Below are 25437 nucleotides of genomic sequence, written 5' to 3'. Positions count from 1 at the left end.
TCTGGCCTCAGCACCTTCAGCTGCACACAGAGGGGTCTCTCCCAAGGGCTAGGCTTTGAACACACACAGCACAACCTCAGCTGATTTATGGAGATAGATGCATCCTCATGGATGCATTCCTGCCTGCCTGTATGCACCTGCCCCAGGGCCCCATCCCAGAAAAGGCCCAGCCTCTGCTTACTGAGGCCCATGACAACGATGACGTCCTGGTGAGGACAACTTGGAAAACAGTGCTGGGACTGGCCATCTGCACCCGAGAGGACAAGCTTTCCCAGGCTCCCTGCTGTGACCACAGGGGAGCATTTCTGGGGAAGAGGCTGTGAGCAATGACTTCCCCCTCTGGTGCCCCAGCCTGGTCCAGGCTGCCACCCGTTTTTTGCCTGAGATGCGGCAGCAGCTCTATTTCCCTCATCCTGCACATCCCCGGCCCAGTCTCCAGGCAGCAGGCAGAGTGACCTTTTAGAAATATCAATCATGAATCAGGCCCCATCGTCCTCCCAGTTAAATCTCTTCAACGTTCAGGCTCTGCCACAGGCTGTGAGCCCACAGCAGTGGCCCTGCCCTCTTCTCTGCACTTCCTTCTTTAGCCTGGTCCACCTTTTGCCTGCCGTCATGGCCCCATTTCACTCAGACAAGCTCCATCCTCAGCTGCCCCAGGACCCTTGCATGCCCTCAGTATGCTCTTCCCTTTGCTCTCAGCTTGGGGAGTCCTTCTCAAATCCCCTCCCCGACCTCCCAGTGTAAACCCCGGGGGCCAGCATGCCTCCACATCAACCCTCAGAAGAGGAGCCCAAACCCCCAGTGCCAGAAAGGGACCCCCAATTAGCCATGTGTGTGGAAGGGGTTCAGAGCCACTGATCTGCTTTGGGAACACAACCTCCCTCTCTGGCCTCAGCACCTTCAGCTGCACACAGAGGGGTCTCTCCCAAGGGCTAGGCTTTGACCACACACAGCATAACCTCAGCTGATTTATGGAGATGGATGCATTCCTGTAGCACAAAGGACGTGCTTTCTCTCCGGCCAGAAGCCACCCAAGGTCTTCGCAGAAGCCAGTGGTGACCTGGGGCCTCCGTTCCCTTTAAGAGCAGAGCAGCCGACCTGAAACAGAAAGCGAGCTCTCTCTGCCCATTAAAGGCCAAATGAGCAGCAACCAGGAGGCCGTTAATCTTCTCCATCAAGCGCATTACTGAGATAGCCGGGTGCTCACGCAGGGAGGACAGGACGCCGTCTGGGCTCAGCAGACAGCCCAGGCTGGCCTTCGCAGTTTGGGGTGCTCCCCATGCGGGAGGCTAGTGTCCCTCTTGGCTCTGGATGGGCTGACTCAGCAGCCGTCCACCCTCCTCTCCTGCGCCCTCCTGTCTCAAAGAGGCTGGACACACTTTTCAATCTCCCTGTGGCCAGACTGCTATGGCCGTGGGGTTGACCAAGTCAAGGCCTGAATTGAAACAAGTCCAGAGGGGAGGGTGTTCATGTTACTACTCTTGCTCGGTAGAAACAGAAAGGCTCTGGTGATGGATTTCTGGTCCCTGGACTGCAGATAACATGCTATGATCTGAAGCCAGCTCCGGGCAAGGCCATGTCCAAATCCCCCAGCTTCCCACAATCCCATGGCCCCAGTCCCCTTGGCAATCCAGCATGGTTCTGGGATCACTCCTGATGTCTCCCTGCAACCTGCTCCCACAACCCTTCTAGCTGCTTTGTAAGCCCTTAAATTCCTGCATTAAGTATCTTTCAGGGACTTTACCAGTGGTCTAGTGGCTAAGACTCTGCCCTCCCAATGCAGGGGACCTGGGTTCAATCCCTGGTCAGGGAACTAGATCCCACATGCTGCAACTAAGCCTGGGCACAGCCAAATAAATTAATTTTTTTAAAGGTATCTTTACTCTTAAAATGGCTATGGCAGTGTCTTTGTAGGTCTGGACCTTGACCTTGGCTGACCCAGCCAGGCCACAGCAGTGTTGTCCTACGGAACTTCTACAATGATGGAGCTGCTCTGTAATTCTGGGTCGTCCAACGTGGTAGCCCCAGGCCCTGGCTTTAAGCACTTGACACGGAGCTAGTGCAACTGAGGCACTACATTTTGAATCATGTTTGATTTCAGTTCATTTGCATTTAAGTAGCCCCCCTTGGACACAAGGAGATCAAACCAGTCAGTCCTAAAGGAAATCAACCCTGAATGTTCACTGCAAGGACTGATGCTGAAGCTGAAGCTCCAATACTTTGGCCACAAAATGAAGAGCCAACTCACCGAAAAAGGCCCTGATGCTGAGAAAGACTGAGGGCAGGAGGAGAAGGGGGCAAAGGGGATGAGATGTTTGGACAGCATCACCGACTCAATGGACATGAGTCTGAGCAAACTCCAGGAGACAGCAAAGGACAGGGAAGCCTGGCGGGCTGCAGTCCATAGGGTCACAAAGAGTCGGACACGACTGAGCGACTGAACAACAAGCCTCCTGTCCCTAGCAGCCACAGCGTGGACGGGCCATCCATATCCAGAGAAAGTCGTGACAGAAAGAGCAGGATGAGGAGGGATAGGTGTGAGAAACGGGAGAGTCCTCCAGAGCGCGGAATCCCAACTTGTGAAGGAACTTAAAAAAAGCAATCCAGCCCGATCCAGACGCTGTTGGGTGGGTGGATTTTCTGATCAGGAAATAACCATCCTATGCAGAAAGATGCATTCTCAAAGCCTACAAGATTCTAAGACCCAACAAACAACTCAGAAACAAAAGGTCATTCTTCAAGGTTAACACACTAGACGAATGAGAAACTCGTTTTCCCAAGGGCAGACAGGGATGCTGATGTTTCCCCAACCCCAGCTGAGCCCACAGAGCCCAGCCTAGGAGATCTTGGCCAGGATGGAAGCCCTCGTCCTGACCGAGCCCCCAAGGTGTCTCCTGAGCCTGTCAAGCATGAACTGTGTGCCTGCTTCTTCTCTTACCTGAGCTGTCCCTGCACTAGTTTCCAAGTCTCCTCGTGGTCCCTTTGCCCTCCTCTTCACTCACTCTGAATCCCAATTTTATAAAAGCCACTAAATATGAACAACTTATAAAATATTATTTAGAAAAAAACAGAAATGTTATTAGTGGTTATCTTCAGTGACGAGTGACATTCATTTGCGTGGGGCAGATCAGCCTGGCATTTGGGGCCCTGGACTCAGAACCAAGCTGGCCAAATTCCAGTCACATGACCTCCTGGTACCTGAGATCCCTCACCTGGGAAACGGAGATGATAACAGAAGCTAACACACATGAGTTAATTAACGTACAACCTTCAGAAGACTACTTCAGACGGAGACCCTGATAAGTACCAGCTATGTTTTCATTAGTTTGTTTTCCAAATTCTGTACAATAAATAATTCTTTGGTAATCAAAGAGAAAAAAAAGTTACAATATTGTTTGATTGTGTTAAGTTAAACTTCCAAAAATTGCTGTGGCCAAACCACAGGTTCTTGTCCAATTTCGTGTAATATCAGGTGGGTGCCATGAGGTCTGAACAGATATGGGCACAGGCTGGGAAAGGAGTCGGGTCAGGACACCTGGGGCCCTGTACACATGTTCACACCATGCGCACACCACACGTATAACACACGCAAATACACACAAACGTGCACGCACATGGCTCCCTGTCCTCCCCAGACGTGGGGGAGGACGTGGATCTCAGAATCTCGTATGCTGTACTCCTCATCCAGGTGGGACACAAGCAGTGTGCAGCCGGCTCCTCTATACTCACGGGCCCCTCACAGCCGTACTCTGCACAGAGCACGACGCTTCTTTCATTTGGAAAAGTCAATGCCGTTTACCTCGTTTATCCCCGTGAAGCCTCTGCCAGACAGCAGGCAGACGAGATGTGGAAAAGCAACGAAAAATGAGCAAGTGGCCCTGAGGCTGCTGCCCCTCTGCAAACACTAAGCTGTAAATAGACACGAAGCCACCGTGACGCTCTCCTGACTTTGGGGGGAAGAACCAAGCCAGAAGCCAAGAGACCTGAATCCCAGGCCCCACTCTGTAGCCAATTTTTCAGGGTGCTCGGGAGGTTCACTTTCCCTCTGTGGGTCTGAATTTCCCCTTCTTTAGAGTAAGGAGGCTCAGCGGTGACTGTAAGAGTCCCTCCCAGCCCAGATATTCACATCTCAGAGCCTCGTGGTCCAGCCCCACTCCCAGGCCGGTGCAACTCCCACCAAGCTCCTCGCTGCCCCGGTCTCCTCCCCACTGGCCTCAGGACAAGGGCCGAGAGGGTCCAGCCCACCACCCACACCCCTCTGCTCCCTGGCCTGGGAGGGGGCGCCCGATCATGCTCAGTGGCCACCCCCAGCCAGCCTGGGCAAGTCCCACCTCAGGCCCACATGGCCAAGAAGCCAGCACAGAGAGGACAGCCGTCCAGCCCTCGTTTCTTTTCTAGCTTATCATCCCACAGTCTCCCCAGGACTTCAGGGTCTCAACACAGTCTACCTGGAAGCCCTCAAAGCCAGGGAGGGTGCTTCACACCCACTAGGATGGTGTCATCTGAACACCAGGAAGTAACGAGTGCTGACGAGGACATGGAGAAAGCAGAAGGCTTGGGTAAGGTTGGTAGGAAGGTAAAATGGTGCAAATGTGACGGAAAATAGCACGGTGGTTCCTCAAAAAATTAAACATAGAAATCACCATATGATCCAGCAATTCTGCTTCTGGATATTTATACAGAAGAAGAAAGTGGGGACACCCATCTTCACAGCAGCGTTATACAGGACAGCCAAAAGCAGGGAACAGCCCCAGTGTCTGTCGACAGATGCGCGGGACAGACGAAGGGATCAACACTCTGTTATATGTACAATGGACCATCATTCAATCTTAAAAAGGGGAAGAAATTCTGATGCAGTGTGTCACGTACTTCAACATGAAACTTAAGAGCAAAATGCACATTAAGATGAGCCGCAAAGACAAATATCGCATGGTTCCACTTACAGGAGATGCTCAGAGTAGTCAAATTCAGAGACACAGAAAGCACCATGTAGGTTAGCAGGGGCTGGGGAGGGGGAGGGCAGAGATCTGGAGACAATAGTGGTACTGAGAGGACGACAGTGTGAATGTACTTGGTGCCACTGAATTATATACTTTATCGAAGTTACAGTGGTAAACTGTGTTGTGTCAATTTTACATATTAATACTATTAAAAAATAAAAATTTTTATTTAATTCAATTTTGTTTTAAAAGCCAAAGAGGGATGAGTGTTGGGCTCAGAGACTTGGAAGAACATCCCCAGAGGCAGAACACCTGAGCAGACACGTCCCCCCTCTGTGGGAGAGAAAGCTCAGGCCTGAGGGTCTGACCATCCCAGACTATCTCTGGCTCTGCCTACGTTCTGGAGCAACCCTGAATTCTGGAGCATCCCCAGATTCTGGAGCATCCCTAGGTGATGGAGCATCCCTAAGTGGAGAATCCTGGGACACTGGAACATCCCTAGGCACTGGAGCATCCCCAGGCACTGGAGCATCCCCTGGCAATGGAGCATCCCCAGGTTATCGAGCATCCCCAGGTGGTGAAGCAACCCCAAGTGATGGAGCATTCCCCAGGAGGACCATCCCCAGGCACTGGGGCATCCCCAGGTGATGGAGCATACCCAGGTGGAGAATTCCTGGACACTGGAACATCCTTAGGCAAAGCAGCATCCACAGGCACTGGAGCACCCCCAAGCAATGGAGCATCCCCAGGCAATAGAGCAGCCCCAGGTGATGGAGCAGCCCCAGGAGGAACATCCCCAGGTGATGGAGCAGCCCCAGATGATGGAGCATCCCCAGGAGGAGCATCCCCAGAGGATGGAGCATTCCCAGGTGATGGAGCATCCCTAGGCACTGGAGGATCCCCAGGCACTGGAGGATCCCCAGGAGGAGCATCCGTATGCAGCTGCAATGGTGCCTTTCTGCAGTCCATATCCCTTGCAGCAGGTATAAAAAGATGTATTTGCTGAGGGAATCTGCTTTCTCCTCTGCATCCTGAGAGTTCCCGTCACCAATGACAATGCTGCATGGGTCGACTGACCTGAGGAGCCCTCTAGCTTCTCTGGATCTCAAGTTCCAGCTCTTCCCTCAGAACCTCCCGTGTCTCTCCCTTGCATGTGCTGCTTCCTGTCCTTCTGGAGTCCCAAGCAGCCATTTCCCTTCTTCCTGCTCAGGTTTCCTGGACATCTTCCAGACTAGGAGCCTCTGGGCCCTCTTGGCTTCTCACTCCATCCTTTTCTCCAAGGAGGACACAGGAGACAGTGGCTCCTAGTGGCCCACAGGGACCAGGGGTCATTCTTGGTGCTGCCCAGACCCTTCCTAGGCCTCCAGTGCATCCACAGGATGGGCCAGGAGGAAAAGTGGGGGTGGGGGTGGGGGTGCATGAGAAAGCCCACGTGCAAGAATCCAGGGGAAGGCAGAGGTCAAGGCACTTTCATTTTCCTTCCCAGGAGGGAGAGACAATCCGCAGAGCAGAAACCGGGGCTGTAGAGATGCTGTGGGACTCCGTAGGTCTGCCTCGCTGGCCCGTCTACGTGACTGTCCTCCAACTGAGTCCCTATGGCAATCAGGAGGGTGACAACCTTTTGACAACTCAGATCTGGAGCTGGTCCGTGGAGACCGCAGGAGAGCAAAGGGGTGTGGAAACCCTGGACATGGGGGACAAACCCCAAGGGAACTGAGGGACTAAGGGAGCCGAGGAGGAAGCCTGGTGGTGGGGGCACCCATCTGGAGCCATGTTCCCCATAAGTCCCCACAGCCCAGGCAGGGGAGCCACACGTCTGAGGCCTGGGCAGCTCTGAGCCATTCCAAGGATTTCCAAAATTTTTATAAGCCCTTAGCAAGAACAGCCATACACGAAGCTGTGGTGGACAGCAGTTGTTCACTGGGGTTCTTTCACTGTTGACCTTGTCCATGTGAGTTGGCCCTCGGCCCACAGGAATGCAGGGGGGCCACCAGGCAGGGTGCAGTCCTCAGCCCTCCCCCCCTCCACCCCAGGTCAAGGAGACCAGGACAAAGTGCGCTGGTCCCGGGCACATATCTCCCCCACCCCCAACTAGGGGCTGTGTGACTCTGGACAAGTTCATCCCCATTCTGTGCTTCAGTCAAGTTGACCAAAGGACCTCTAAGGCCCTGTACACGGTTCTATGTGCCCTGATTCCAGAATCTGGGTGTCGGTGGTGGAAGGATTTATCATTTGGAACGTGCTGGTGAATGTACCTCCTAGATGATGTCCCCTCCCACTCCTGAGTTTCCCTTTTTAATGCTAATAAACTGTTAAATCTGAAAAGCACCACAGACACAGTGGATGGACGGATGGATGAGTCTGCTGTGGCTCCAGAACTGGGTTGCGTGGTGCCCGCTCCCCACAGGGCCCAGCCTCGGGCACTTGCTGCCTCATCAGGCCACTCTTCCTGGCCCAACTGATATGCTGGAGCTCGACAGTGCCCTCAAATGTCTGACTCGGTGGGAGCCTCCCAACATTTGGCTTTTCCCATCTGTGAAATGGGGGTCAGAGCAGAGCTGGGTCCTGGATGGTGAGTCATCTGTCTCCACACACATCCAGGAGGGGACGGGGTCCAGGGTCACCTGCTTGGCTCTGCTCTCCTCACTCAGAATCTCACCAAGAAGAGCATCTTCTCCTTAGAAAACAGGCTGGACCACACAAAGCTGTGTGATGGGCCGTGCCCTGGCCGCTGGCATCTGAGACAGTGTGCTGAGCACAGAGATGAAAGGCAGTTCTCCTTATAAAACTGTGGGCTTAGGGCTCCCACTCAGGATGACCAGTGCCCTGTCCAACCTCCTGGTTGAGCCAAGGAACTATGAAGCCCCAGCCACTGACCCCAAGTCACGGGGGATCAAGCAAGTACGGCAATAGGTCACGACTGGGAGAGGGAGGGAAGCCTGCCTGGGATGTGGGGTTGGGACAGGAAGTTCCTCTCATGACTGGGCCCATGCACACACATACAAGCACATGCAGACAAGTGTGTCCCGAGGGTGCACCACGGAGGTGTATGGCATCTACAGGAAGCGTGCACACCAGCCCGGCAGATGGAGGACAGTACCTCTGACAGTCAGAAAAGGCAGAGAAACTGATTCTGGACTTCCCTGGTGGCAGAGCAGGTAAGAATCCACCTGCCAACGCAGGGGACACAGGATCAATCTCTAGTCCGGGAAGATCCCACATGGATTCGCAGGTGTGGTTGAGAATTCATTCATGTTTCTCACTTGCTTTAGGATACACTAAGACAAACATCCTGGACCATACAAACCGGACTGCCCTAGGGACCTCACTAAAGTGGAGTCAGACAGTAGTCGTCTTTTTGTGCCTGGCATATTTCACTCAGTGTAATCCTCAAAGTTCATCCCTGTTGTAGCCTGTGACAAAACTTCCTTTCTTTCCAGGCTCAATGACACCTCCTGCGAATCCATCCCCACTTAACGGACAAGATCATCCAAGATGGGAGCAGTGACCTGTTCCCATCGAGTGGATAACAAAATGGGTCATGGAATTCAGGCATCTAAGTTCTTGAGTCTACAAGACAACAGCCTTGCCTGCTTAGCTTACGAAATGGTTGGGAAATATCACCCACAGACAAATACTTTTCCTATGAGCACCTCTCAGAACAGGTATGAGCCGAAAGCACAGCACAGATTCTTTGTTAAGAATCACAGAGCAGGGGAAGACTCTGAGCTACCCATCTGCCTTGGGCACCAGCAGGTCACATCTAAGAGACGGGATCTGCCTTATTGGGCCCCCATCCTCAGATCCCAATATTCTGGAATTCACTAATTCTTTCTTGGTCTCTTACCTAAAAATTCCACACTAAAATGTGAGACACTTTCTTCTTTTTCAGAGTAACAGAAGAATGTCTACTGTGACACCATCCCCTTTAAAGCAATTTTTAAACCAACGTTGTACTTTATATATAAAGACGGGCTCTACCCTTCAGGCTTGTCTCCTCCAAGACACACAGCACCGGTTCCTTCGGTTTCCTGAAGCCGTGTTTTCCACTGTCTTTTACGACTCTCATTGCTAGTCTTCACACCGTCTAATTGTCTCTAAAAATAGTCTCAATCCATAGCCAGCATCCCGGGAAGGACTTCAGAGCAGGAGACATTTGAAAGGACTCTCTCCTGTCCTGTTGGGACTTGGACTCAGACAGGCTCCCATCCAAGCACACACATGGCAAGGGCCAGCAGCTGCCAAGAATCAGATGGTCCAGGCCCAGACACGTGAGCGGGGCAAGGAGGGTTGCTAGGAGACTGGAGAGATGGGGAGGCAAGTCCAGCCAAACCAGCCAGCAGAGAGGGCTGGGGTTCGGAGAACGGGAAGGCAGAGAGCAAGGCGCAAAGCCCAGGGCCAGCAGTGGGAGAGCCAACGGGCTCAGAGCACGGAAAGAGCCACCGGGGCCAGCAGGGCTCCAGGGTGCAGCCGGGGACACGCGGGGACAACGGCCGAGACTGGGTAAGGGTGTGGCAGGAAGTGTTGATGCCCCACTGTCTATGTCCCTTTCCTCCTGGGCCACAGCGAGCCCACAGTGGCCAGACTCCCTGGCAGCTGGACACAGTGGCCTGGAGACCAAGCTCTGGCCCATGAAGCGTGAACAGCAGCGATGGCGCTGCAGCCAGTCCCAGCCAGGGAGCCTCCCACACACGAGCCCCGCTCCCGTCTGCAACCCTCTCCACCCCCGTATCAGCCGGATGGAGAGCATTCTGATGGCCTGAACGAGGGCTGAGCACAGGACCAGAGAGGCCCAGGCTGTTGAAGCCCCTTGTGGGAAGCCACCTAGGAAGGAGTGCCTGTGTGGTGACGTCGCCAGAAAGTACACCCTGTGTCCAACCAGGGACTTATGGGGGGCAGGGGAAGAACCAGCTTCCAGGCAGTAAAAATGGGGTTGAACTTGCCAAGAGGGGATGAGAAATCAGATGATTTGGAGCAAAACCTGATCAACGTCAAAGAGCCTCTTCTGCTATTTTAAATAAGATGACAAGGCCCGTGAACCAAAGAGAAGCCACAGACACAGTCTCTTGGAGGACTGACGGGCAGGGAAATCACCAGTCACTGGGTGCCAGGCCACCCATTCCCCCATGTGCTCAGCAAACTCTGAGCGCACGTCGCCAGGCCCTGCACTGGCTGCAGCTATGACAGTGAAGAGAATTCAGTCGCTGTCTGGAGGGGCCCCCGACCAGTGTGGGGGGCAGACCACAGCTATTAAACCACACAACCCAGCATCTCATGAGTCTGCCCAAGTGTGACCGCCACCCGGAAGAGGGACCCCTGACCCTGGCTGGAGCAGTTGGTGGGGAGCCCCAAAGGAGGGAAGCTTGACCTGAGTTCTGAAGGAGGAGAAGTCAGTGACTATAAACTGTGAAAGGAAGACCGTGTGCAAAGCCCAAATGAACATGCTACATCCGGGAACCAGCAGCAGGTCATACTGTGACGCGTGGGGCTGCCCGAGTGAGCAGGAAGCGATCCAGCTGAGAAGGAAGTGAAGGCCAACGGTGAAGGCCTAGCACCTTCAACAGGGCTTGAAGCAGCATAAGGACATAAACAGTCTGCTTCTGCTTCCTGGCGATGCAGTAAAGCAGGGGTCCCCAGCCTCAGGGATCTAATGCCTGATGATCTGAGGTGGAGCTGAGGTAATCATAACAGAAATAAAGCGCACCATAAATGTAATTTGCTTGAATCACCCCAAAACCATTCCCCCACCTGGTCTATGGTAAAACTGTCTTCCATGAAACCAGTCCCTGGTGTCAGAATGTTTGGGGACTGCTGCTAAAGGATAAACCAGGAGGGGTAAGACAGGATACACCAGGAGGGGTAAGACAGGATACACCAGGAGGGGTAACACAGCATAAACCAGGCTGGGGTAAGATAGGACAGAGTAGCTCCTCCAGGATGGACAAGCTCTTACAGTCACCAAGGCAAGACAGACTAGAGTTCAAGGGTGGGTGACAAAACACTGAGGGAGGAGAAACTCCAGGACCAGGAGACTGAAATGGCTGTGGAGTGAGAAGAAAAACGAAGACGTGGAGAAGGGAACCCTGCACCTGGCTTAACCACCGTGGTGGCGCCGTCCCCGAAGCAGTGACCATGGAAAGAGAGAAAGGCTTTCGGGGGCAGACAGACAATGATCTGATGATGTGGAGGAGCTTGAACTATTCTAGGCGTGAGCAGCAGCAAAATAAAAACATGAACTTGAGACAGACAAGTGGGCTGAAAGGTAAATGTGAAAGTCGTAACCTTGCTAACGCTGGGAACAGAGCTCGCACCCACAGTGTGGACATGTACCCCCATGCTGGTCTGCAGCTGGCTGACACACAGACACACTGCTCCCATGCACAGCTGTCTGGAGCACAGATTCACAGATGGGGCTAAGCTTGGAAGGTCTCTACTGATGGGACCCACAGCTCTGTCCTTGGCTCTTGCTTCTTAAATGCTGAATTAAAAATTCGGATGAAGACAGATTTGTCAGTTGTGCTGCTGACACAAATCTGGGAGGAACGGCTGGTAAGCTGGAAGGTTGAACCAAGAGTCGAGTGACCTAAATCCGCTGAAACCACACAAACTTCTTTGCAGACCTGTCCAAACTGACAAGATGAAATATAATAAGCACGCACACAGAGTCGTGCACTTACATGAAAAGACGTCACTGCCCAAACAGAAGGCGAGCGGCACTCTGGCTTATCAGGGATTTAGATGGTGGAGACCCTCGGGGTCGAGCAGACTGTAACTCACTGTGAGTCAGCAGTCAGCACGGCTGCCGAAAGCAAAAGCGACCTTTTCCTCCTTGATCTGCTCTCAGGGGCCAGCAGGCAGGAATCAGCCCAAATCAGCCCACATCTGGGCCAGTGACCCTCTGGGAGACGGACCCTCGAGGGACCTCTGGCAGGTGACCCAGAGAAGGTGAAGGGTGAGAATGAAGCCCTGGAGAACTGGGTGAAGAAAGTGGGGTGAGAACCCTGGGAAACAAGTTAGAAGGAACACATCAGAAATCCAGAGAGTAAATGCATTTTGTTCGCTCCAGATGGAAGGAGTCAGACTCTTGGGCAAAAGTCAGAGGATGGCAGATTTCTTTCAATATCTGTTTATTTATTTGGCTTTACTGGGTGCTAGCTGAAGAACACTACACCCTCGATCTCCTTTGCAGCATGCAGGAGCTTTGGCTGCAGCTTGTGAGATCTAGCTCCCTGACCAGGGACGGAGCCCAGGCTCCCTGCATCGGGGAGTGCGGCGCCTTAGCCACTGGACCATCAGGAAGTCCCAGGATGGTACATTTCAACTTTATCTTATTTCAAAAAAAAACCAAAGGCTCTCCCAAACTGGAATGACTGTTTTGTGAGTCTATGAGGCACCCCTTCTGTGGAATCATCGGAGTAGAAGTCAGATGACCACCTGTCAGGAAGGGAAAGAGTGGTCCACAATGGGCGGGAGGCTAGGTTGGACCTGAGGGTCCTAAGCTTTTGGATTTCAAGGACTGGTAACACTTGTTAAAAATGTGCTATCTGAGCAATTTTTCAAAACTCAACTACCACCTACTATCACCATCATTTCATAAAAGAGAAGACATTTGTCAACCAAAGCACAGGAGAGAGATATTACCGGTATAAGGGACAATCTTTTATGTTGAATACACTTCAGCTTCTGAAAAATGCGCCTGATTTTTCTGAATCTGGGAAGCTGGAGGGAACATGGCTCACAACTCCACCGGCCCATTCCCTCGTGGCCCTAGACACCAGCGATTAGCAGCTGCTCAATAAATACCTGCTCCTGAGTGACTGCATGATCGCATGCATCTATGCCTAAAGACCTGGCCTCTGTACCTCATCACTAATCAATATATATATAGATGGCTCTCGTGGTTCCTGGCACTGAAATATGGAACACCGAGGGCCATTAACCTCCCCAATCTATTCTCCAAACACCAAGAGGAACGATGCCTTATATGAGTGCTGTGTGTTAGGGTTTACACAGCATCTTCTCTTGTTATCATCACACTCAATTTTCTTGACAACATGGAGACTGATCCCCAGAATTCACAGCTGGAGAAACTGAGGATTCGGGCTTTCCCAGGCTACATCTGAGAATGGGTGAGGCAAACGGGAGACCAGGTGCCCACACTGCCAGGTGGATGCTGCCCACCCACCTCGAGCTGTGCCCTGAAGGAAGGGGTAACCCGACCCTCAAGCCCCACTGGTAAATTGTAATGCTGTCTCAGCATTACAAGAGCACAGGACACGGCTCGACACCACAGCTGCCCCAGGACCCACCACCAGGGTCTCTCGGGGGGAAGCGGAGAGACGGGAGGAGACTCAGTGCTTATCACGAGCCTTGTTTGCCTCCGAGACACCACCTGTCCACCAGGCCTGCTGGCACGGGGAAGCCGCCTGGAGATGGACGGAACTCAGGTCCACCCAGAGGCTGCACAGCCTCGAAACCCTCCTAGGATGATGGCGACGTGTGAGGAGCCAGAAACAAGCAGCTAACATATGTTACATATCCGGGCACCTCCGGTGACTCAGAGCTCCCCTCCTTCTACGTGCCAGCCAGGTGGGGCGGCCAGCTGAGGGCTGCGGCAGCCTGGGAGCAGCAGGCGATTTGGGAGCCACACAGCAAGTCCAGACTAAACAAACCCAAACACAAACCCACCACAGTGTATTCTCACAGGCTTCACCAGTTAATCTGGCATATTCTATACCTACAGACAGGCTTCCCAGGTGGCGCTAGTGGTAAAGAACCTGCCTGCCAATGTAGAAGGTGTAAGTAACGTGAGTTTGATCCCTGGGTCAGGGAGATCCTCTGGAGGAGAGCATGGCAACCCACTCCAGTACTCTTGCCTGGAGAACCCCATGGACAGAGGAGCCTGGTGGGCTACAGTCCATGGGGTTGCAAAGAGTCGGACACAACTGAAGCGACTTAGCACAGCACATAAATACATATAAATAGACAGAGAGACAGAGACTCTCAAGTCGACCTGAGAAGAAGGAGCCTTCTATTGGATGCAGATACACTGGCTGAGCCTCCATGGACGACATCTAGGCCCTCACCCCCAGTGTAACTGAACAGGGTCTCAGGCAGCCTAGCAACTGGTTCCCAGTCGTTGTCACCCAGATGCTGGTGTCCTTGCTGCTAATTCCTCAGGTAAAGAAATCTGAGCTCTGAGACCACAGTGAGCCGGGATGTAGTAGGGGGAGTGGTGGCAGGGCAGCGGGCAGGTGGGCCCGGCAGGTGTGTGGGGGCAGGTGTTCGGATGCTCCGGTCTCACTGCGCTCCTGGCAACATGCGGCCTCGATGGCATCCAACATCCTGCAGACACCTTGAGAAGCCACAACAAAGACCTGAGAGGCTCTGCTGGGCTGTGACCCACGGTGGAAGCACAGCCAGGGCTGAAGGGCTGAAGGGCACCTGTCACCCAGGAGACTAGTGAGGTCATCTGCCGGGGAGGTGAACGGTGGGGGCAGGGCCCTGTGGATGGCAGGGACTGAGGCCGGACAGTCCAGGTAGCACCTTCCTGACGCTGTGACCACACCTGACTTCTGCTGGGTCGCCAGGTCCCATTTCCGGAGCACACTTATAGCCATGCAGTCCTTGGAGGGCTGGGGATACAAAAGTAAACACACGGCCTGTTTTGTCCGCTTGCAAAATGGGAGCCATCATCTCTTTCATATGGTTGCTGTGAGATGAAATGAAATAACATAAATGAAAGAATTCAGGACGTGTGAACTATGGTTCTAGTGATTGTAACGGGGGTCCCAAGGCAATATCTGAATATTTTTCTTCTTTGCTCTGAAATATGGAGGATTTTAGATGAGAGCTCACAGTTCCTCTGCAAAACACGAAGACCTAAGAACACACTAAATTCTGATCTCTGCACCACCCCATCCATCACTAATCTTCCACTTTACTATTGCTAAATGTTTACAAATCCTTTGTTTTCAAATCATCCTAAATCTTAGCCTTCTTTCAAAGAAAAGAAACGATGAATGCTTCTTTTTCACACGTGTCTCCTGGTAGCTCTCTCAGCCACAACCACTTTAGAGGTAAACGCATTCAGTCTTTGTTGATGTGAAAAATGCCTTTTCATCCTAACTCTTGAAAGATACTCTGCCTTTGTGTAGAATTCTACTTTCATATCCACTGAGCACTTGGAAGACGGTGTTGCATTGTCTTCTAACCTCTGTTGTGCTTTTGATGAAGTCTGCTATTTGCAGATAATCTGTCTTTTCTCCCTGCTTGCTTTTAATATTTTCTCATTCTCTTTGACTTTCCAGCAGTTTTCCATGCCGAGTGTCCAGATGCCGACGTGTCTTTAATCCCCCTACCCAATCCTCAGTGCACTACTGCAACCTACACAGCCGTATCTTCCTGCAGTTTTGGAATGTCCTTGGCATTAGCTTCTGAAAAACAGTCTTTTCACCATTTTCTTTCTCTTGTCTCCTGGAACACCATCTAGACATACATTGAATCTTTTGGTTCCAACCCTGACTCTTCTATCTGCTTTTTCATAGAATCAGCACCTAATCTCTTCGCGCTGAATTCTGGGCAATTTCCTCAGGTCTAACCTCCAGTCACAGACTTTATCTTCAGCTGTGTCTACTCTGATGTTTCATCCATCCCATTAACTTATTTACCTCAATGATCATTTTTCAGTTCCAGAAGTACTACTGGGCTCTTTGCTCAAACCTTCTCTTTTTTCGTAAAGCACTGTTCTTTTCTTAGGCTTCCTATTTCTTCTTTTATCTCTCCACCTGTTTCAAGCAATCTGTTCTATGGATCCTTCACACCACCCTGCTACTTTAGTTGTCAGGGCATGGACTCTGCTGCCTGTTACACCTGCTGGCTCTTGGACGTGGAGGTTTATTTTCCATGAGGTTTGTGTTTTATAGTGTTAGCTCATCCTCAGCCAGGATTGCTTATTTTATGAAAGCACTGAGGACCCCGAGATGCAGAAGCTTCTTCAAAGTCATTTGCATTTATTTTTATGTATTGGCTGTGCTGGGTATTTGTTGCGGTGCAAAGGGGCTGCTCTCTAGCTGCAGTGTGCGGGCTTCTCACTGCGGCAACTCCTCTTGTTGCAGAGCATGGGCTCTGGGCGCTCGGGCTTTCAGTAGTTCAGGCACATGGGCTTGATAGTGGTGGTACACGGGCTTAGTCGCTCCGAGGCACGTGGGATCCCCCAGATCAGGAATCGAACCCATGTCCCCTGCATTGGCACGCAGATTCTTTACCACCGAGCCACCAGGGAAGTCCCATTTGTGTTTATCTTTGAAGGATCACTGGGGTATCAATTATCCTAGACCTAGTTTTTGTGTGTGGTAAAAAACACAAAACACAGTATGGCAAAAACCAACACAACATTGTGAAGCAATTATCCTCCAATTAAAAACAAAATCACAAAACATAAAAAGTACCGTTTTAGCCATTTTTCAACCACCTTTCTAGTTTCTGGGTGTTTGATTGCTTTATACACCTCATACAAGTAGAATCACATAGGATCTGTCTCTTTGTTGTTCAGTCACTAAGTCACGTCCACCTCTGCAACCCCACGGACTGCAGCAAGCCAGGCTTCCCTGTCCTTCACCATCTCCCGGAGTTAGTCTTTTCGTGTCTGGTTTATTTCACATAGCATAAAGTTCTCAAGGTTCATCCCTATTATAACATATGACAGGGTTCCCTTTTCTTTTAGAGCGGAGTCATATCTTACTGTGGCTTCCTGGTGGCTCAGTAGGAAAGAATCTGCCTTCAATGTAGGAGACACAGGTTTGATCTCTGGGTCAGGAAGATCCCCTGGAGGAGGGCATGGCAACCCACTCCAGTATTCTTGCCTGGAGAATCCCATGGACAGGAGTCTGGTGAGCTACAGTCCATGGGGTCACAGTGATTCAGACATGACTGCGAGACTGAGCGCACACACACAACCTGTGAGGGTCCAGGGCAGGGGGCAGAGGGAGCCCAAGACTCATCTCTTTCTTTACCAGGAATTTAAGTTTCAGTCTTCACAAAACAGCTTCATCCCTGTACCCCTGAATCTCACAGGCCTAGGACCACAAGTCTCACCCTCTACCTCCAACTCTACGCTCGACATCCAGATCCCAATTTGTATGGAGCACCACAGCATTAGCCATGGGGAACCGATTCCTTTCTTGGTACTGTTAAAATATGCATATCTATGGCACACAACTGTTTTGAGACCTAAAATACATAATTCACATGAAGATCCTGATTTAAAGCTTAGCATACACTAGACACTCAATGGATCATGGCTATTAATATTTCTAAACTCGACTCAGTCCAGTGGAGCCCAAACCACCAATCTTTCTCTTTAAAAAGATAATAAAAATTAAAAAGCTATACTCTATAACATGATGTACCTTGCATCACCCCTACATAAATCTCTCCCCACTCTCTTGAAAAAGACAGGAGAAGAAAAAGTGAAATAAAAGAGACATCTATTAATACAATGAACTGCAAGTTGGGACCCCAATGTCAAATATGAGACATCCCCAACATGAAACATTGCCGAGATTAGCTAAAGTTCAAATTCAAACAAAATGCATGAAACCCTCACCAAACTACCACGCAAACACAGACACATACATAGCTAGCACGCATGCACACAGCGTTGTGTCCAACTCTTTGCCACCCTATGGACTGTAGCCCTCCAGACTCCTCCATTCAAGGCATTTTCCAGGCAAGAACACTGAAGTAGGTTGCCATTTCCTCCTCCAAGCTAGTGAAAGTGAAAGTCACTCAGTCGTGTCCAGCTCTTTGCAGCTCCATGGACCATACAGTCCATGGAATTTTCTGGGCCAGAATACTGGAAAGGGTATGCTTTCCCTTCTCCAGGCAATCTTCCCAACCCAGGGATCGAATCCAGGTCTCCTGCATTGCAGACGGATTCTTTACCAGCTGAGCCACAAGGGAAGCCCTCTCCAAGCTAGTAGGTGTACCTAAAAATTCCCCACTGACCTTTACAGACACAAATGTCTGCTCACCCCTTGGCTGGGTGTGGGCAGTACATTGAAGACTATTCAGCCTTGTGGCTGCACAAGAAGCCTTACCTGGTTCCTGTAACACCCACACATGGCTCGAAACCTGGTCCCCATCATGGTGCTGTTTCCACCCCATCCTGGGCTCCATGGTGGATGGTCCATTTTCATTTCCCCATTTTCCTTTCAGTGAGAAGCAATGAAGAGCACAACCTTGGATCAGGAGGCTTCCTGAGCCTTCCCAACAGGCGGCCCGCTTTAGAAGTCCCCTTACATAAAGTAGGAGTTGGTCTGAACTGTGTCATCCTATAGAACTCAGCAGCGGCCCAAGATGGGTGTGTCTGACTCAAGAATAAATGGGGATCAAACTGGGAAGAAAAGCCAGAGGCAGATAATTTTATGGCAAAATATCTGGCGCTAGAGATGCAAGTGCCATGCCCTTTCTACTCCTGGAAGACTGTTTTGTCTAATGAATGAAAAGTAGATTTGAAGGAAGGGAAGGGGGGGGGAAAGAAGGGGAAAGAAATGTGGTTTATCCCCCAAAGCAGGCGGCTCCCAGTGAGGCTGGCTGCCGCCACGATGGATGTGTGCACAGCTTTATTTATTATATCCTCTTGGAGCCTATTCAAAGCAAGAACATTAAGCGTGTGTAAAATCCAGAAGTGAAAACAGCCCCTCTTGACACTGCTCTGCAAGTTTCTGCCCTAAATTAGACAGTGAATCAGGAGGCTATGTCTGCAGGCCAGCAGGGAGAGAATGCAGGGCCCAGACACGTGAGCCCACTGGGAAAGAAGGCAAGCCTGTGTGATGGTTCTTTCTCAAGGCAGGGAAGGCAGACCCAGGCTAGTCTCGTCTGACTGCAGTGCAGACAGTGACAATTCCAAACCGATAAAGGAAGTCCCTAAAATAGGCCCCTTGTATCCGGCCGCCCTAAGTCCCTGGGAAAAAAGCCGCTGTGTCAAGTGGACGTCAACCCAAGCATTTCTTACTGACCCACCTCCCTGACTTTTATCTCTGAGCCTGCAGATAAACACCCACAACAGTCCCTGGAGATTAGTTCTAAACATACCAACCGTGCTTAGGCCAGGATGCACCCTCTGCCTGTGAGTGCTCTGTGGGTGCCAACAGCCTCCCAGCTCAGACTGGGTGCACCCACTCCCCGGAGGAACCTGGGCAGAGCAGAAACTGGACCTGACACCTGGGACCCCGCCGTCCTGCATCTGAGGTCTGGACTGGGCCACTGTGCTGCTACTGCAGCCATGACGATGCCCATTCCTCACTCCACACCTCTCCCCGGAGGGAGGTCTGAGCAGATCCCCAGGCTGGTGCTGCCTGCATATGGGCTGCAGTTGAAACTACCAAGAAAAATCTTAAAACTCGATGACAGGCTATCCAGATTAGAAGAGAAACAACATAATCACGGCAGGGCTTTTCCAAAGTAAGCACTCAGAAAACAGTTGCTAGGTTCAAATTCCAGCTCCATCATTTATTAGCTGTGTGACCTTAGGCAAATTCCCCAAACTCTTTGAGCCTTTTTCTCCTTTTCTGTGAAACGGGGATAAGATGAGTTCCTACCTCATTGAGATAGTGGATGCGATGCACTTTGCAAATCTGGGGAGGAAAGGAATATGCTGGAGGAAAGGGGAACCCCTTGTGATCCTCAAAGTGCCTGGCTGTAGAAATAGATCCAATGGTAGTCGGGGCTGGGGAGAGCAGGGGGAGAGGGCATGGCTGTCTGTTCACAACCGGAGGAATGCAAGGCACAGCCGAGAACTGATTTATGTTCAGTAAACGGCCCCACATCCCTGGATGTCTCTACTGCCTGACACTTAAACACAAGTCTGGATCTGGGTCCCCACTCGGGTGTTGGCAGGTTGAAAGACATGTCCAAAGCCAACCAGCTCAAGAAAGCCAAATATGGCCAAGCTCAGACCACTGTAGGTGGACCAGGAGGCCGCAGGCGCCAGAAGACGGTGCGGGTGACTCAGACGCTCAGCTGACAACTCCAGAGCGCGGATGACTATGGGCTGTGTTCATTTCCAAACAGAATTTTCCATCCTACAAACCCCAAAGCATTCTATCAGGGCAGTGGGGTCTAATGCATCAGCTGCTGGGGAAACAGGCCTCTCAAGCTGGCGTGGATGCTACCCCGAGTCCCTGCACCAGCCTACAGGCCCCAGCCCCCAGAGAGCAGAGCAAAAGTAACCAGCTGGATGAAAGACTCTTCCAGACCCCAGAGGACACTCAGAAAGTTCACAGAACCACAGAAGGAGCCAGGATTAGGGCCAGCCCCTTGCCTACTCGTGCTGACTGGTCAGATCACCTCTGAGCATCCCCAGGATCCAGTGAGAACAAAACCACATACTCACTGTGAAACGTTTTGAAAACCATTTACAAAGACAGTGTAATAAAACCATAAAGTCTCATTGAGTGACTCCTCCAGCAGAATCAGACCAGCAGTTAGAAGCTCTCGGATTTAATTCACCTTTTAAAGTATGTCCATGATTTACCAACCTGGCTGAATAAACAGTGAAAAACAGAATTTATAAAATGGGTATTTTTTTTCCTTTCTTTCCTATATTATATTAAACACATTTCAGCTGATTTTTTACCCCCACTGAACTAGCTACTGGTTTGACAGAACCGATTGAATCAGCCCGCTGAATAAAGAGCCTGGGCGACTGTCTGACTTCCCCAGGCACAGCCAAAACAGTAGGTGTGCCAGGCACCATCCCCAGCCTGCGACTGGTGCAGACATCACTAGTCAAGCCCTGCACTCTCTGCCCTGAGCTTCCGCTGCACCCAGAATCCTTCCCTGGGCAGCACTTCAGGCCCCTTGACCAGTCCCAGATCCACACGGGACCCAGAATCATTTGTCATCTTAGGTATGCCCTTCGTCTGATTTAAGCTGAAGCCACCAGCTCAATGATTTCAGTCTTACTAATTCCTCCTGAACTTGCTTGCTGATTCCTGGAATTCCTGCGGGGGGGTGGCGGGGGGGAGATGAAGTCTTTTATCTCACAATTAGACAAAAGGCTGAACACCCAGATACATCAGAGAGGACACAAAATGACTTAAATTTGTAGAAAAATGGGAATAGCTGACTCCAGCCTCCCTCTGAGCAGGGCCCAGGTGGCCCTGCTCTCCTGAAACAAGTCTTAACTGCACCTTTGCATCCTCTGGAGGCTCCGGCCTCCAGGGACAGCAGCGGTCACTTGAGTCACCCCACAACTGCCAGGAGGAGTGTGGACCGTGCTGCATGGCTCTGCGGGGTCAGAGCCCCTTCCTGGGCACAGAGGAGGAGAGCCCTGGGTCCCTGAGGGTGACGTGGACAGTCCACAGCCTGGCAGGAGCTCAGGAAAGAAGGGGACAAGCAGAGATAAAGCCCAGTGACACAGAGAGAGCTACTGCGCCCCACAAAGTCATCATTCACAACAGTCCACCCTCATCCCAGGGCTGCTCCACTCCTGGCCTGGTCTGCATCTCACGTGGTCCTTGATGGGTCAGCTCTGTGAAAGCCGAGAGACTTCCGGTCTGGAGGACCCCCTTGCTCTTCATGCAAGTGAGCTGCCACATCGCACCACGCGGCCACCACCGAGGAGGCTCCAGGCAGTGCAGCCAGAGGCCCCGTCGAGAGCGCTGAGGGGGGCAGGTGCCCATCTGTTTCACTCATCACTGCATCCTCACTGAGTCTCTGGTATCCAGTGGACACTTAATGCACGGCTGTCAGAATTGGTTCTGCTTGCTTATGCCTGCTGCCAAGAGGCTGCTACAGTGCCAGCTCATGGGAAGCGCTCATAAACAGTGACTGATTGATTGACCAATGACTGATAGTCTGTCCTGACTCTAGTTCCCCAAGGGAAGACGGAACAGTGAGCCACCTGCCATACCTGGTCTGGACCTAACCGAGCGCTAGTCCCGGGAAAGTCTCGACCGGTGTCTTCTCAAGTCCAGGAACGCACACACTGAGGGATGGAGCATGCTTCCTGTCTAGGATTCTCCAGGGCAGCTCTACAGACAGGGTGACAACAGAAAGCAGCCTGCAGCCCCAACTCCTGACCAAACACCTTCATCCTGACTGGCTGAGTGGATGATGGGTAGTGGTGGGATTCAAGCCCTGGCAGAAAGAGGCAGAAATTCCCAAGAGACCACATGGCCTGCACCGAGGACCCCATAGGGACCTTCCAAGAACTCACAGAGGTGCCCTAGGAAACAGTCAGCACTCAGGCAGCTGCCAGAGCAAAGAGTAAGACGGTGGCTGATGGCGGGCAGCCAAGCACTAAGGAGAAAGTCGTGAGCACTGTGTCCTCTGAGTCCCTCTCCTCTGCCCCAAGCCTAGAAGCCCAGCAGTGGGGGGAAGAGGGGGCTGGAAGAAGGGGAAAACTAGGTCATGACCCTCTTTCCCTGTACAACCTGAAAGAACGGGTAAGGCCTGAAGTAGGCCATGGGCTTCTGAATTTATCAAACCAGTCAATCCTAAAGGAAATCAACCCTGAACATTCATTGGAAGGACTGGTGCTGAAGCTGAAGCTCCAATACTCCGGCCACCTGATGTGAAGAGCCGACTCATCGGAAAAGATACTGATGCTGGGAAAGATTGAAAGCAGGAGGAAAAGGGGATGACAGAGGATGAGATGGTTGGATGGCATCACCGATTCAATAGACAGGAGTTTGAGCAAACTCTGGGAGTTAGTGAAGGACAGAGGAGCCTGGCGTGCTGCAGTCCATGGGGTCGCAAAGAGTCAGACACAACTGAACACCTGAACAACAACAAAAATGAGGCCTAAGTATTGCAATGAGGCTGTTCTAACAACAAGGCTAAGAGGGGCTGTGATAATGGAGAACAGGAAAAGGGGACAGCAGAGCAGGGCTGACCACAGCAGTGCTGGACTCTGAAAGCGTCCTGCTATATGAGTCAGTCCACCCTATAAGCATGGCCCCTGCCTTGAGATTCTGGGTGTGAGAATAATTTCTCATGGCAAATCAAAGCACCAGTATGCTCTGGGCCCTCCAAGTCAATGAGCAAATACTAAAAACTGTTTCTAGATCAGTGAAACCACCAAGATTACCCACTGGAGGCAAATGTAAAACCACATTGTAGCATCACTTCCACAATTCATGTGCTTAGAACCCACAAGAGAAAAAAAATTCACAAAGGAGATGGGCAGCCACTCAAAATTTGTATCACAGGAGGAAGTGATCCACCATCAGGGAAAGTCAGAAGATATATGAAACAGGAGAGCCACTCCACAGGGTTGAAATCAATAAAACAATCTGAAAATGAACTATAAATATTACATATCTGTTTAAAATTATTAATGATATAAAATATGGAAGCGAAATCAGAAATTGACAGAATACATTATTAAAAAATAACAGGTCTGAAAAAGAACAAAACAGAACTTTAATAAATAAAATAGTCAGTAGAAATAAAAATATATTTTAAAGGTAAAACAGTAGACTAGATACGAATGAAGAAAAAACTAATGAATTGGAAAACAGAGCTAAAGAAATTCCCTAGAGAGTAGCAAAGGAAAATAATGAAATATAAGATATGAAAGAGCATCTAGGATGAAGAGTAAAATGGAAAAATCAGCAGAGTTCCAGAAGCATAAAATAGTCTAGGGGAGAAACAATAGTTGAAAATGACTGAGAATTTACCAGAACTGGGAATGATACAAACCCTTGGGTTGAAGTAGCTCACCAAGTCACAAGTAAGATTTAAAAAAAAAAAAAATGTAATAACACAATATCGTGAAACTACCTAATACTAAAGACAAAGTGAGTATCTTTTAAAAATCGAAATTATGACATAGACCAACAGCAGACCTCTCATCAGCAACAATAGAGTCCAGAAGACAATGGAAGATCTTCCAATTGCCGAAGGAAGACAGCAGCTTGCATAGAATTGTGTACCATGAAACCATCATTCTTGAATGAGGGAGAGAGGAAGAAAGAAAGAAAAAGAAAGAACTTCAAACAGAGACTGAGGAAGTTTACCACTATAGACCACCACCCAAAAAAACTGCAAAACATAAGCTTCATTGTTAAGGAAAGAATCCAGAAGGAAGGAAAAGAATGCAAGGTGCAGTAAGGCTTCTTCGCAAGACTTTCTTGGAAGCCGGTGTGTCTCCTTAGTCACATCTACTGTGTGGGGTGTAAAGCAGCCGCACTTGACCCCACCCAGTCACTTCATACACAAAGCCAAGGAGACTCAAGACACCCTCATGCCTTTAAAACCCCAAACCTCTTTTCTTTGCTACTATTTTTGAAACCGTGAGGCTGTTTGACACTTTTCTTGCCCCTCCCCCAAGACATTCTTTCTTAGAAAAAAACTTAAGCTCAGAAGTACTCTTGATGCATGTGAGCCTCCACTACCATCTCTCCATGCAGCTGACAGTATGCACAGGACCACACTCACAACGTTTTTCTCCTGCTGTATTTCACTTACTGCCTTTGCAATATTTAACTCATAGTCATTTATGAATGGGGTTAAAAGAATAAATGGATTCTGAATGAGGGGGTTGGAGGTAGTGGATACCAATCCCCAATCATGAGGAAGAGAAGCAAGTCAACAAAATACCAAAGCAAGAGGCAGAGGCACCTGGGTCTCCTGGTACCCAGACACACCTGCAGCCTGTGACAGTCACTTTCCGGGGGCTTCAAGCTAAGTCCACTGCTGACTCTTTCCTGCTCCTTCTCTCCCTGACACGTGCACACACCACACACCAAGGAACTTTTAGCATTTGGTCCCCAAGTGCTAAAACTTGGTCCCCATGTTTTCCTAGCGGAAACTTTCCCTGAGTCTATGGTCTAGAGTTTCCATTCATTTACTTCTAGGTCTGAAAATACTACTACATGACCTTTATTGCCATTTTCCCCCTCTGCCTTTCAAATGCACCGTGACCTAATTAAACCGCTGGGAGGTGCTGGCCTGTGCCCGTCCACAGCCAAATGGGTGTGAACAATACTTCACGCTGTGATGTCTGTGGGCATCCCCACCCCCACCCACCCCCCCAGAATGCCACCAGGCCCACGCAACTCCAGAGCATTTCTGCTCTGGTCATCTTCTCTTGTGGATTTTCTTCTCTCCTCTTCCACTCTACCAGAGCCAAGCCAGACTCCAAGGTTCAGGCCTGGGACCCACTGTCTGGAAAGTGACATAGCTGGCACTGCGGAGACCCCTACATCAGACTCAGAGCTCCCTCTGCAGCCAACACACTGCCCGGGTTTCCTGGAGAGGGAAAGAGGAGCCAGAGGACCCTGCAGCCCAGCCCCAGCAAGAGCTCAGGCTGGGATCAGCAGTGCCTTCGAGATTCACCAGAATAAGGCTGGACTCTGCAGGTGGGTTACCAGATGGGACCACACAGGGTGGCAGGGCACCAGGCCCCAGAAGGCCATCATGGCACACTGCTTCTGGGCAGGCAGACAGCAGCTGGGCCACTTCCCTAGCCTAGAAGGGGACTGAA

At 50.8% G+C, this 25437-nt stretch overlaps 1 protein-coding gene across 1 annotated transcript in view; it reads right to left on the bottom strand.

Moving 5' to 3' along the window:
• The window catches only part of CACNA1C (calcium voltage-gated channel subunit alpha1 C), a 386005-nt gene that overhangs the window by 345608 nt on the left and 14960 nt on the right, over positions 1–25437 (bottom strand). The gene's annotated exons all lie outside the window — the stretch shown is intronic.

The sequence above is a fragment of the Budorcas taxicolor genome, chromosome 5, assembly GCF_023091745.1.
Source record: "Budorcas taxicolor isolate Tak-1 chromosome 5, Takin1.1, whole genome shotgun sequence".
NCBI lineage: Eukaryota > Metazoa > Chordata > Mammalia > Artiodactyla > Bovidae > Budorcas > Budorcas taxicolor.
Note: the sequence above shows the minus strand (reverse complement) of the source record. Positions and strands in the feature narration are given on the sequence as shown.